This window comes from Balaenoptera ricei, chromosome 17, assembly GCF_028023285.1.
Source record: "Balaenoptera ricei isolate mBalRic1 chromosome 17, mBalRic1.hap2, whole genome shotgun sequence".
NCBI lineage: Eukaryota > Metazoa > Chordata > Mammalia > Artiodactyla > Balaenopteridae > Balaenoptera > Balaenoptera ricei.
The window spans coordinates 61,238,356-61,252,696 of NC_082655.1; positions in this window are offsets into that span (position 1 = coordinate 61,238,356).

Here is a 14,341-nt window from a genome sequence, read left to right on the forward strand (position 1 = left end):
AAGCAGTAAAGTCAAATGATTTTTCTTAAGATGCTTTTCTATAGCTGTGCTGTCTGAGAGAATAGCCTCAGACACACTATTTAAATTAAAATTAATTTGAAGTTAATGACGTTAACAGTGCACTTCCTCAGCTGCACTAGCACATTTCAAATACTCAGCAGTCACATGTGGCTGGTGACCACAGCATTGGACAAAAAAGCTTGCAGAACATTTCCATCAATGCAGAGATTGCAGTTGGGAAGTGTTGTTCTGAAGAATATTTGTTAACATTTCTACAGCCTTTTAATGTTCATGGAGTAGTTTTTATAGCCAATGGAAAGTATAGAAGCAATAAGAGGAGAGAAGCAAAACATTGTTGTATAAAATCTATTGTAATCGTATCTTGCTTTGGGGGAATTAAAAAGATGATTTTATTTATAGAAATATATAAGAATATGTAGATTCTCAATATTGTTGCAATAGCTAATGGTCAAGTACTTTTTAGCCCTAATGCTGTGTGTAACTTACACAATAATCCTTTATTGAGTACTGTTCTAGATACTTGGAATACATGAGTGAAAAAAAATCTCTGCATTCAAGGACCCAGCAATCAGATTTTGCTTTAGTACCTTCCTATAATTACTTGATACCAACCTTAAATTTTAGTAAATATGTTGTTTCACTACCCTTTGTAGATATTATTTATACTTTTAATGCAATTAGGTGTGAACTATTAGTAAATGAGAGATTTAGATGACATCTGGGTTTAATAAAAGTCTTTTTTCCCCCCAATATAAATTCCCTAGCATTATTTCTTTTACTTTTAAAATTATCTATTCTTGTTCATTTCTTCTTGGTTTCCTACATATGCAGGCTCTCTCTGAGGCAAGAGATATAGTTAATATGCCAGATCTTAAATGAAAAATTATGATAAATAATGAAAGCCAAATCTGATAAATCAGGCAGAAATATAAAAACAGATAAAATAGCTGATAATTTAAAATAGCTGATAATAGCAGATAAATTAAAATAGCTGATAATATAAAATATTAAAATAAAAATATTAAATATAAAATATATTAAATATAAAATATTAAATATAAAATATATAATATAAAATATTAAAATATTAAATATTAAAATATTAAAACAGATAAAATAGCTGATATTTTAAAATAGCTGATAATAGCTGATAATTTAAAATAGCTGATAATAGCTGATAAATTTCAGTAATTTTTTAAAATTCCAAATTGATCCAATTATTGTCTAAAATCCTCACTTCCTTTTTTCTATATTGATGATTAAATAGACATACAACCCTAGTTTCAAAAAAGACCTAATGGCAATTTTTCTCTAAGTCTATTTTTCTCTAACCTTATTTCATCACTAATTCCACTTCTCTGCCTTTACGTTTATAATCTTATTCTTCACTGGAAAGAAATTTGAACAAGCAAACACATTTTGGCAGAAAAAAAAAAATCATCCAAAGCTGTTAGCCATAAATATTCTTATAGTGTCATACTCCTATAACTCATACTGAAATCATAGAACTTGAATTACGTGTGCTATTGTGTAGTGGGTACAATTCCTTTGCATGTGCACACATATACACACACCCATGCACAAAGTTTAAATACATTTTAACTGTGAGCTTAAGTTACCATAAGTCTGGCTAGTCAAAGTTCATAGCATGACTCTATCTTTAGCCCATCCACTAGCATATAAGAGAGGAGTATGGAAACCATTCACCCACTGTGCAAAGACTGGAAGTAAAGTTTCTGGAATTTATTGATGGAGTTTTACTATAAGCATGTTCAAATTGATTTCAAACATTGAGCAAAGAAGGACTTACATTTTAAACTGTTAAAACAAAATGTGGAAACTATAGACCTTCTTCCAGGATGTCACTAATTTTGAATGTGCATTTTTACTTTCAGGATAGTGTGGTGAGTAGGTGTTCAAGAGAGTGTTAATGCCTGTTTCAGGTGAAATACAGAACTTATGTCAATGGGCTAGTTCCACAAAGATCTAGTGAGCCTAATCTTGTGTCAGGCTCTATACCAAGCAGTGGCAAAGTACAGCTGGATAAGACACTTGTCCTCACAGTGTAGCTAGTTAAAAAAATACACAAAGGACTAACAGTAATGCAGTGTGATAATTACCATAAAATAAATATTTATAAAGCAGGGGTCCAGAAGAGGCAATGATTAATGGAAGGATTTTTCACATGTGTTTTAGACTAATAATTTCTTTGATATAAAATACTAGTTTGATGAACACAGTTGCACACAATCTATAATAGATACTGAAAATGTGTTAATATGTGTTAATTCACTAATCATAAATTCTCATCAACATCATGTTTTACTCCAAACCCTCTAAAATTTAGCCTTGAATAAGAAGTTTCCAGGTTGTTCAGAAAATATAGACATATCCCCACTAAACATCATGCTTTGGAAAGAATATTTTGAAACACATGGAAGAATATATCTTTTGGTGAAAAATTTAAGCCCAGGATAAAATTTGTTCAGCACTGCTTACTGGTATGAAACCATGAAAATAATGTTTAATGTTAACATGGTATATTTTGCCATATAAAAATAATGAATGGGCTGTGAAAAAACAAAAACAAAAATGTTTAGTCTAGGTGACAGGAACTCTAGTCCAAGATTAAGTCAGTTTTTGATGTGTCTAGGCATTCAAAGCTCCAAACATAACTCAACTGGAGCTTTCAGAGAACAAGTTAGCAACATAATCCCAAGATTTGGGTTGCTTAGTCTATAAATGAATCCTGTCCCTTTCCCACCCAAAGTCTAAGATTTTTCTTGGGACAATGTTATTGTCTCCCGTCAAATGATGATAGAAAGATAGATAGATAGATAGATAGATAGATAGATAGATAGATAGATAGATGATAGATAGATAAAGTTGAATGAATAATGGTCATACAAAGTTTTCTGAAGATTAATTGCGAGATGAGAGACTATTCCATCCATGAAACTGATTTGTTTATATAAATGATACAGTATGTAAAATGTTATCTTTCTTGTAATTACTAATTACTACAATATTTTGAAAATATGTTCAAAAGCTACATGATGGGTTTCTCTTTTTAGAAATATGTATGACAGGACAGATGAAATTAATCAATGGCCTCAAGCTGGTCCAAGGGCTGAAATTCCTCACTTATTCCTGGAGTTGGTGGTTTGTGGAATGGGGTGTGTGTGTTTGTGAATGTATGTAGGCCTTATTGAGACCCTAATTTTGTAACCACAAACTCACTCACCCAGAATCAAAGAGTGATATTTCAAATACAGTAATTTATTTTACATAGTCCATTAATTACATTCGTTTTCTGCATATATCCAGATGTGCACATAAACATTCATTGGAGACTATAGTATGTTTCTGCTCTAAAATAGTTCACAGCACAGCATATAGCCATCCATTCTCCCTGGGGATAGGTGATCTGACATCAATTTAAATAGATGCGGGCTGAAATTTTAGGTTTGGTTTAAAACTTGAGCTTTCACAATCTTAGCCTTACACTGGACCTGAGTTCACTCTTCCTGGGGAGTTTTTAATGGCATCCCAATCTCCTAAACAGTGTGCAGTACATTCTGTTTTTCGCATTACAATTTCTAATGTGTCCTTGAAATACCTGGGGTGCTGCGGATTGTTCAACCACAATGCACAAGTCTTGTATTATGTAGCTGGAAGAATACTTAGAAGCTCTGGTAATAAAAATGACAATAAATGGTTCTTAACAATTTATTTTAATTTAAAATAATATATCTGAAATGTTCTGACATGAGTATATTCAAATGCCTGTATGCAATGTGATTTCAAATCTTTTAAGATTCTCCTTTCCCTATGGTTTTATCTCATCTGAGAGGCATAGAAACCAATCCTGTACAGGATAAGCAATTATGACTTTTAGAAGGTGTTATTCTTTGAGTCTTAGTTCTCTCTCCCTCTGTGTTAGACTCATTATTGGTGGCTGCTTTTTAGCTCTAAAGAATGATAGCTAACAAAGGTTCTCATAAATCTAGCATCTGCTCTTTAATTTGCCTTTGTAGAAATATAATATTTTCTCTATAGAGACATCACACTTCTTATTTGGGAGAACATATTTATTAAGTACAAAAGTATTTTAACATTATTCCTAAGAACTGATTTTAAAACAACAAAAGCTGTATAGACTTGCCAGTTGGTCTTTAGCTCAAAACTATTAGCTTTCCTATTACAACACATGAATAAATAGAAGATAAAATTTTGACCAAGTATGAATTCATTTGAAATAGATAGATTGCGAGTTTCAACTTTTTGTGATTCCCATTTGGCTACATAATGCTAAAATGCAGCTTCTTAGAACAGGGGGAGATGGGGACTTATTAAAAATAATATCACAAACTTTCTTGGACATGAGATGAATTTCATGAACAACCTTATGACAAGTTAAGTGCAAATGAATCAGAACATATGGATTAAATTTCCCTTGAAGTATACATGATTTTGTAAATTATGAGAAAAAAAGGGAATGGGAAAATGCAGTTTTAACTTTGCCAAACCCAAGACATTTGAACAATTGTTCAGGAGAGCATGCCAAACCCGTATTTTCCTCCTTTAAATCCACCTAATATATGAAGAAACGCTTTCAACTTATATACCAGTTCCTTCTCAGGAACTCAGTACTTTTTCAATTTCCTCATGTCTTCCTCATAGTAACCTTGTAAACAAAATTTTAGATATAACATTGCAATTTTTACTTTACATGTGTGATCATGGTGAAAAAAGTTGAAAAATTATGTGCTCTGTAAATAAGGAAGAACTAAGTGTTAGAACTTAAATTAAGTGGAAGCCAATGAATTCCACATTTACCAAACTCTATTTTATAAAAAACATAATCCTCAGCAACATCATGAGAAATAAGTACCGTGGACTGATATTATGAATTGATTACAGAAGTTTCTAACTATACTGAAGGCAACACCATTTCTATTAATACAATTTTACACTCAATATCTAACAGAAAATTTTTGGTCATCTCCAGATTTATTTTTGTAATGACTTTATAAAGAAGATGTGTTCATTTTTTAAGAAATTAGATTCCAGATAAACCATAAGAAAAAAATTCAGAAATAGCATCTACAGCAACATTTTGAGGTATAATCTTCCACACTTTTTGCTAAATATAATTATATATAAATACTATTTATAACACATATGCCATAATATACATCACATATTGTTTATTCTAATTCATGTTAGACATATATAGTGTATATAGATGCTATATATATATACACATATAGATTTTATGCATAGATTTTGTAATTGTCTTAAAATTTGACCATACTACATAACTTATTTTCTAATCTGAAATTCCCTCTCAATTTATTGTTTCCTTCTTTTAATATATCTATATGTCAATAACATAATTTAGATATCATCATTATCTGGTCCACACTGGTTAGACACATTTATGGTTTTAATTTTGTCTATATTATTAAAAATGGGTATAGGCAAATCTTGAAGTTCTTACTTACAAAGCTTGTAAACTTCTAAATGACCACACTGCTTCTTGTCACACAAATTTCAGTTCAGTATTCCTGTAGACCCCACGGGAGTAGCGAAATTACCTCTTTGATTCACTGCTAGCTTCCCCAGGCTTACAAGAGTGCAGTACATAAGAGAGACTCAATGCATGCATGAATGAATGAATGAATGAATGAGTATTCCTGTCCTAGAGTCCCCTAAACACTGTGCTCTCTTTGAGTATCGATCGCTCTGATCTCCTCCACACTTTCTGGTCTCTATCAGCATAGGGCACAAACCTACTCCTTCTTCCCTTATTTATTTCAATCTAGATAACAGTTCTACCAACAATATCTTTCTTTTAGTTCTGTGGTCAATTTATTTGATATGGTTTTTGCAATGAGCATGCATTTTTCATTAGAGAAGTCAACCTAAAGATAGAAACTTTATTTGTCTGAAGTACTAAGTAGGAGGATTTATATTAACTTGGAAACTAGAGACACGAATTGGCTGAAGCCAGTAAAAGAAACAGAGAAGAGATATGCTCATAGGGTAAAATGTGGATTCCTTTACATCTACTGTTACCCCCCTGAGAGTCATAAATATATATTGCTTTCAGTCTCTCCCCAGCTACACCATCTCTGGCATCATTTGCACTGGGTGACTCAAATACTTGAGATTTTGTACTCTACCCCCTTTCTCAGCAGAAGCAGCCAAATTTCTTCTCAACCAATCACTTTCTTACTGCTCAAATTAACCTCTATATGAAGGAACAATACCAAATGTTTTCTTTTTTTTTTTTCTGCCAATGGATTTTAAATAAGTACAGGTTTAGCTTTGTACACACTGCAATTATTATACATCATGAATTTACTTAAAACTGAAAGAATTTATCAGAACATTCAGTCAATGTAATTACCATAAGCAATTGCCATGTACCCAGCATTGTGTGTTATTATTAATATTTCTACAAATGATGATTAAATGCTTTTCATGTATTAGGCACCAAGTTAAATTTAGCCCTATATCAGATGTGGCCAATGACGTCAAGTTACTTACAGCTAGTAAAAGAAAAAACAGAAACAGAAAGAACAAGTGACTGTGTGATAAGTGAAATGACAAAGAAAGCCTGGGAATTTATGGGAGCAAATAGGAAAACACTTGACTGTGTTTAGACAGAAGGGCAAGGAAAACTGCATATAAGAGCTAAAGTTAGAAATTAGGATAGGAAGGAAAAGACTAATTTTAAAAATATTTAGAATACAGAATTACTAGAACCTGGTGAGCAATTTGATGTTGGTAGGGATGGAAGAAGAATTGTTGCATTTCTTTGTGACTTCAGGCTTGGGTGAAAAAGCACATGTCAGAAAAACAAAAGATGTGTTAGAGAGCCTCCTGCAGACAAAAAGGCGAGCAAGGGGAGTATATAGATGGAGAGTTATATAAGCTAGATTACATAAATATATATAAACTTATATATGCATATAAATTTATATATCACAGCTATGTATCATATATGTATTTGTGGATATGCATTTAAAAATAGAATCATGTTCTGTACTATTTTGTGGCCTCCTTTTTTAGTTATTGTTAACATATCATGAACCTATTTTCACCTTAGTTCATATAGATCTGTAACATTATATCCAATACAGATATAAAAGTCCATTGGATGGGAAAAAAAATGTCCATCAATGGGACATTGGACAAATAAGTTCTAGTGTATCCGCTAAAGCGTGGATCCCCGAACCCCAGGACATGGACCAAAACTGCAGGAGGTTAGCAGTGGGCAAGTGAGTGAAGCTTCATCTGCCGCTCCCCATTGCTCCCCATTGCTTGCATTACCGCCTGAACCATCCCCCCCATCCCACCCCCATGGAAAAACTGTCTTCCACGAAACCGGTCCCTGGCACCAAAAATGATGGGGACTGCTGCTCTAAAGTCCTGTAAACAACAAATTATGTGATCAGCATTTTGTATTAGAAAGATTTCTCTAGCAAAGTATTTTGAAGGAGCCACCTAGACACCATAGAGAATGTCAATTATGAGTAGAACTTGCAAGTATCAACTACAGAGAAAAGGTGAATTGTATTTTAAAGATATTAATATGCACAATCAGATGGATTTCATGACTAATCACATATTAATTAGAGAAGTAAAAATAAGCAATAAAAGAGGAATTGAGGAGTTTGGCTTAATGACAAGGAAAAAAAAAGGATATAACTTACCTGGATAGAGAACACTGAAAGAGGTCTCCCTGTGGGAAATGAGCCAGAGATGCTGAGTCCAGTTTTCAGTTTTACATTTGAAGAACCTGTGGGACATTCCAAAGGAGGTGCCTATAATTCAAAAGAAGAAATTAGGTTGGGATCATAACTATTGGTGTCTTCTGTAGAGGGGTCATCATTATAGTTTTTGGTATAGATAAAATTATTCAGGAATAGTGTGCAGACTGAGAAGAGTTGAAAGCTAATCAGTGAGAAGGAGGACCCAGTGAGGCAGGGGTAGAGGAGAGAGAGCCCTAAGAGGGTTGTCAGGGCAGAAGATGGAGGCAGATGTTGTTTTGAGATCAATAAAAATAAGTATCAAAATGTCTTCAATAGTTTTGACAAATAGTAAGATACCAAATTATTTTCATAAAAGCAGTTCTAGTCAATATAGAGGGAAAGAATCCAGATTATGATTGACTGAGAAGTAAATGAACTTGAGGAAGTAGAGTCAAGGAAGGTCAAACATTTTCACGGACGTTGACATAAAGGGAAAGAGAATAACAGAGTGGGATTCCAGGAGTCAGAAAAATCTGTGTGTGTTTTTTGTGTACCCACACATCACCCCTGTGTTAATGCATGAGTGAGAAGTCTGGAAGAACTTTAATATTTGTGAACTGCAAGGTTGCCACTAATGAGAGATTGACATATATAGAAAAGGAAAAATAAATAAGGAAAAAAGGTATGGGATTCAAAGCATTGGTCAAGAGATTACTCCTTGAAAGAATACATTCTTCTGTTAAGATGGGAAAGAAGAAGAAATTTATGTACAAGGGAGGTGAAAAAAAGTTCATGGTTGGCTGTTTCTAAGGCAATACATAAACAAATGTAATGGAACAGATTGCCAATAAAATTAAATATCAAATACAATGGAGTTAGTTTGAAAGGATCTCAGTTTATTCCTGGAACCTCAGTTTATTCTGTTCCACATTCATGAAGTATGTGGAAATGGTTAGCAAATGGAGATCAAAAGGACTTCAGAATGATAATAAAACTATATTGGGGCATTGTGAAGGATAACACAGCTAGGTATCAGAGAGTTCTACCCTCACTTTAGCAAATAAATATTTCCACATCTGCCAGTTTATCCTTCTCTCAAGTCTCGAGAACTAAGCACTCTTGCCTCCTTCATAAAACTAAAACCTCCTCTGTTCTCAAACCTCAAGCCTTGTTTTTGCATTAAAGACCTTACACTGACATTATGTTTCACTCCTTTTAATGTCTTTTTTTTTTTTTTACATTCCCTGTTTTAAATAAAACTACTTGACTCTAGTTCTACAAATTCTCAACTTGCTCCTGCTTCCCAGACTCTTAAACCCTGAAATTTACACTTAGTGAGTGACTTGTTCAACATTCATCTCTCTTAATACCAGCTATCTTGTTCTTATCCCTATATCTACATGAGAACTGATCCCTGAGAGATTGCCTGTAACTTGTTGACAAAGTGACTTTCTCTCAGTTTTATTCTCCATCACTTCTCTGAAACATTTAAACTTCTGGATATCCCTTAATACCCTCTATACAAGCATTGCTTTTAATTTCTCTTCCGTAGGATAAATTTTAAATTTGCAGTGTTATTTTCTGTGTTCCCCAACAACTACAGTTTTAGAATAAAATTGAAACTTATACACTTATTGGGGAAATTTTGAAAATTATAGTGTTTTATATATATGAAATCTTTAATGGCATAACATTAAATAATGCAGTTAAACTATACATTAAATGATTCAGTCTTTTAAAAATGAATATGTCTCAACAATCTGGGACTGATCTAGAAAATCCTAGAAGTTTTCAAAGACAAAACAGTAATGCCATTTATGATATTATGTTTTAGGTTGAAATAGGATAAATTCTATTGGAGGATAACAACCTTAATTCACAATATTAATAAGTCAAGTTGATAGAAATAACTTCAAGCATCTCTCTGATTCCTTAACAAAATATTGTTAAAATACAAAAAAGTCCCCAAAAAATCCCAGTAAAAAGTGGTCTTCATAATATACTTCGCCAAAGGTAAAAATGTAAGAATAATTTTTTGGGGGGGAGTAAAATTGCTTTATAATGTTGTGTTAGTTTCTGCTGTACAATGAAGTGAATCAGTTATATGTATACTTATATCCCCTCCCTTTTGGACCTCCCTTCCCCCCACCCCCCACCATCCCACCCATCTAGGTCATCACAGAGCACTGAGCTGAGCTTCCTGTGCTTTATAGCGTGTTCCCGCTAGCTATCTATTTTACACATGGTAGTGATTTTATGTCAAACCTAATCTCCCAGTTTGTCCCACCCTCCCCTCCCCTCCCTGTATCCACATGTCTATTCTCTACATCTACGTCTCTATTCCTGACCTACAAATAGTTCATCTGTACCATTTTTCTAGATTCCACATATATGCATTAATAAAGTCCCATAAATATTTGCTTTTGGTCTTAGAAATGTTTCCATTTTCTGCTTTAACCATCAACTCTTCAACTCTGCAGTCTCGGTTTATGAAAGGCATAGTGGTAAGTGCTGGGAATGTGAAAGTGAACAAAAATGGCACAGTCCCCTGCCATCGTGGAGCAAAGAGACTGGTGAGGGAGGTAGTTGCTATTAAATCTTTACATAAATAACAATAAATTTACTGCTGAAATAAGACTCCAAAAGGAAGTTCACGAATCTGTAAGATTAGAAGACAAAAACAGATTTCCTTGAGGAAGTGATGTTTGGACTGAGACTTGAACGAGGACTAGGATGAGATATAGGTGTGGGAAGTAGGATGGGAAGACAGGAAAAGATCTTATGCAAAGGTAATAGAATAGGAGACATTAGGGCTTGTGTAAAGAACTGAAAGTCTATTTGCAATCGAGCTAAAAGGGGGAACTGCGTGAGGTGAAGATGCTAGAGAGGTAGATAGATATCTTGTTCAGCAGTCCATTCTAAAGCATCACAGCTATGTCTAACACAGAGAAGATGCTAGATAAATATATGAGGAGTGAATAAATAGATAATTTTTATCATGTTGAAAAGATACCACTTCGGGAACTAAACAGGAGAAGAAACAATTCCCCATGATTTCTAACAAGATTGGCATTTAAGAGATATTTGAGCCTGCAGTGAAAACAGAAAGAGAACAGCTACACGTTTAAATTAAGGCATGCCAACAGCAAAGCAGCTTCACCACTATGCAGAATCCAAGGACCAAGAAACAAAGATGAAATTTACTCCTTTTACGTTTGCACACAAACCAAAGGGAATAGTCATGATAGAGATGTTGCCAGATTCTAGGATCCAGCATTATTCATTTAACTCCATAGTGCTTATTTACTGGCCAGTAATGCAAGCAAATACTATGTTCTTAATTAAATACCTTAACATCAATATTTCTGAAGCCTTTGCCTTCAAATTTCCTTTACAAATTACTCTTTATTTCAGATGCCTCTATATTACCACATGTTTCTAGAATGTAACTAGACATTTAGCTTTATAAAACTGATACTTTTAACTGAAAACCAAATTTTAGGACTGTATAACATTCACTTCCTTCCATGAGTGCCTTCTGAAACTTTCTTGGTAGTCTAGGGCAAGACCTTTGATATCAAGAGCTATTGACCAACCTGTAGCACAGAGGAATTTTAGGTCAGTGAAATTCTTCTGTGTGATACTCTAAAGATGGATACAAGTCATTATACATTTGTCCAAACCCATAGAATGTACAAAACTAAGAGTGAACCTTAAGGTAAACTATGGATTTGGGGTGATCAATATGTGTCAATATAGGTTCATGAATTGTAACAAATGTTCCACTCTGGTGGCTTGTTGATGATAGGGGAGGCTATGAATGTGTGGAAGCTGGGAGTCTATGTACTGTGTAGTTTCTGCTCAACACTGCTGTGAACCTAAAACTGCACTAAACAAAATAAAGTTTGTAAAAACCAAAATAGAAGCAAAGTGAACTAGAATAGCCATGTTAAAACTTGGCAAAATAGACTAAAAACCCAAAGAATAAAGAAAGAGTAAAGACACCAAAAAAAAAAAAAAAAAGAAGTATTAACCATAACCCCCATCAGCTCATATAGTCTAATAGTTAATGGCACTTTCTATATCTATTTTTCATAAATTAAAAAAAGAAAAATAACCCTGCCTTACATAAATTAAAGACAATATTCCAACTTAAGATCTATGGAACATGAAAACTAGTACATGACGTAGAAGTGCCAAATGCTATTTTTTATTTCTAAGTGTATTAACTCTCAGTAGAAAGTCAAAATTAACTTCTTGAGTTTGTTTTTGGAACTCTTTATTCCAAACAGACTACTATTCTTTGTTTCTTTTCTAAATCAAATTCTATTATTGCCTATTAAGTTGCATTTAATATCCACAGTGGGAGCACCATGTAGAAAACTATTTGGTATTTTATTAAACAATCATTTATTTTTCTATCCAATTTTATGGATTAGAGTGATGCCCAAGCCAGTGATTTTTAATATTTAGGGGACTTTGACACCTCCTTATCTTTACGTGTCTAATTTTTGACATGTCATCTCCACACAATACTCATTAGAACATAAATCTTTTTCAAATTGAAATGCATATACAAAGATTTTTTTTGGAGATTTTACAAGTCCTGAGATGGCTGGATAGTCAAAGATCTGTGATAAAGTCAGAGTTAAGAAAGAGTGATCTGTATGCTACATCTCTATACACGTTACACAACGAAAGAGCATATGATTTATAATGTTTATCTTAATTTATACTGCAAATATCTGTTCATTTACATATGAGAAATTTTCTTGGAAATTGAAGTGTGTTAACTCTTTCATATGATATAAGTAACCATACTTTTAAATGAATATTGTTGTTTAGTCATCCCTTACACTAGCTTAGAAGCATCTTGAAGTCCAAAGCCTTACTAGTATTGATTCACCTGTTTATTTGGGCACTGAATGAAGGATATGCTGTTGAAGAATTTAGGTAGACAAGACCTATGTTTAAGTGTTCAAGGTAGGAATGATGAGTGATGTTTTTCATTTTTAGGTAGACAGCAGAAAACACTCACCTCCTTAAAATTTGTTATTAAAAGAAATGGCACATTTTTAATTCATAATCAAATTGTAAGTTCCAGAAATTATTAAATTTATCACTCCAGTCATGCTCATTTTTTCCACACTGTTAGGTGAGAACACACACACACGAATATGTAAACATTAAGTTGAAATTTAAATTGAAATTTAGAAAATTGGAAAATTGTTTATAATAATCACTTACCAAAAACATGTAAGATATATCAAAAGTTTAATTAAAACATCTGATGCAGATAAAACAATTGAATAAAAACATATAAAACTTTAATTTTTAACAAGATTTTTATCTATTCCTTCCTTTTCATGATTATACTATCATTAGGACCCTGAATAATATAATTGCCTCCTTCAATTGTCACTTTTTTATTTAGGCTAGCTAGGTCTCTAATTTTATGCTGGTTAAGATAGCCCTTCTTCCTGAAAAGATTAAGGTTAAATGGAAAGAGAATGGAAATCTATAAAATTCTCAAAGATGAGAACAATGTATGAGTCCATTTATTACAGCCCAGAAAATGAGAAGTGGCATAATTCATGATAAAAGAAGTAAAAGGATTAAAAAAGAAGTAATTCTTAGCAAACATAGTAATTTTGAAAGGTTGACCTGAAGAAAGTGTACACATGAAAGTCATAGTGTTAAAAGACTCACATTGATTTATAGGTGATGGAATCAAAGCAGGTTATAAAAGGAAAATTGTACAGAATCACAATTCAAAAATAAAGCCCTGAAAATTTGAGAAGTTTAATAAGCTTGGAAACAACTCATTTAGGAGCAAACACTTGACATCTGAAAACATCATAATGATAAAAAGAAAACATGATTGAGATAAACTTCTAGTATGGTGACTGCTCTGATATATCTAGAGGATTCTAATTTTTGAAGTCTAACATAGGATTTCTTTAAGTACACAGCATCTTATAATGTCAGATATATTAGCAACTAGAAAATTATTTTGTAGCGTCTATAATGTGCACACATTGCAATTTCTCAGAAGCATCAACATGGAAGAGGTCCTAGGGATGTCATGGTCTGACCCCCATATACTTTCATATGCTTAGAAACTAAGATGCAAAGAGTTAAGTCTCAACTTTCTTTCCCACCTTATCCCTCCAAAATATAGTTTTTGAATCTTGACTCTTCTTTCTAGCTATGTTATCTGGGGTACATTTTTTAGTTTCTGTGCCTCAGTTTCCTCATTTCAACACAGACATAATGATAGTATCTACAAAAAGGGTTGTTAGAGAGATTAAAGCTCTTGAAAGAAGGCCATGTGTATCATAAGTTCTCAATATACATTAGCATTTACTTTGATGTGGTTGTGGCTTTTGTTGCTTTATTGCCTAGCAGAAAAGATGATTTATGGGTGGTGTGTGTCAATGCATCCAATAGGAGGTGCAATTGATAGTTAGAGGACAGTGAAATTGATAGTTTGACAATCTCTGATTTATTGCCTTGGGTTTCCAACAGTGTGTTGAATGTTTAGGGTATTTATCTCT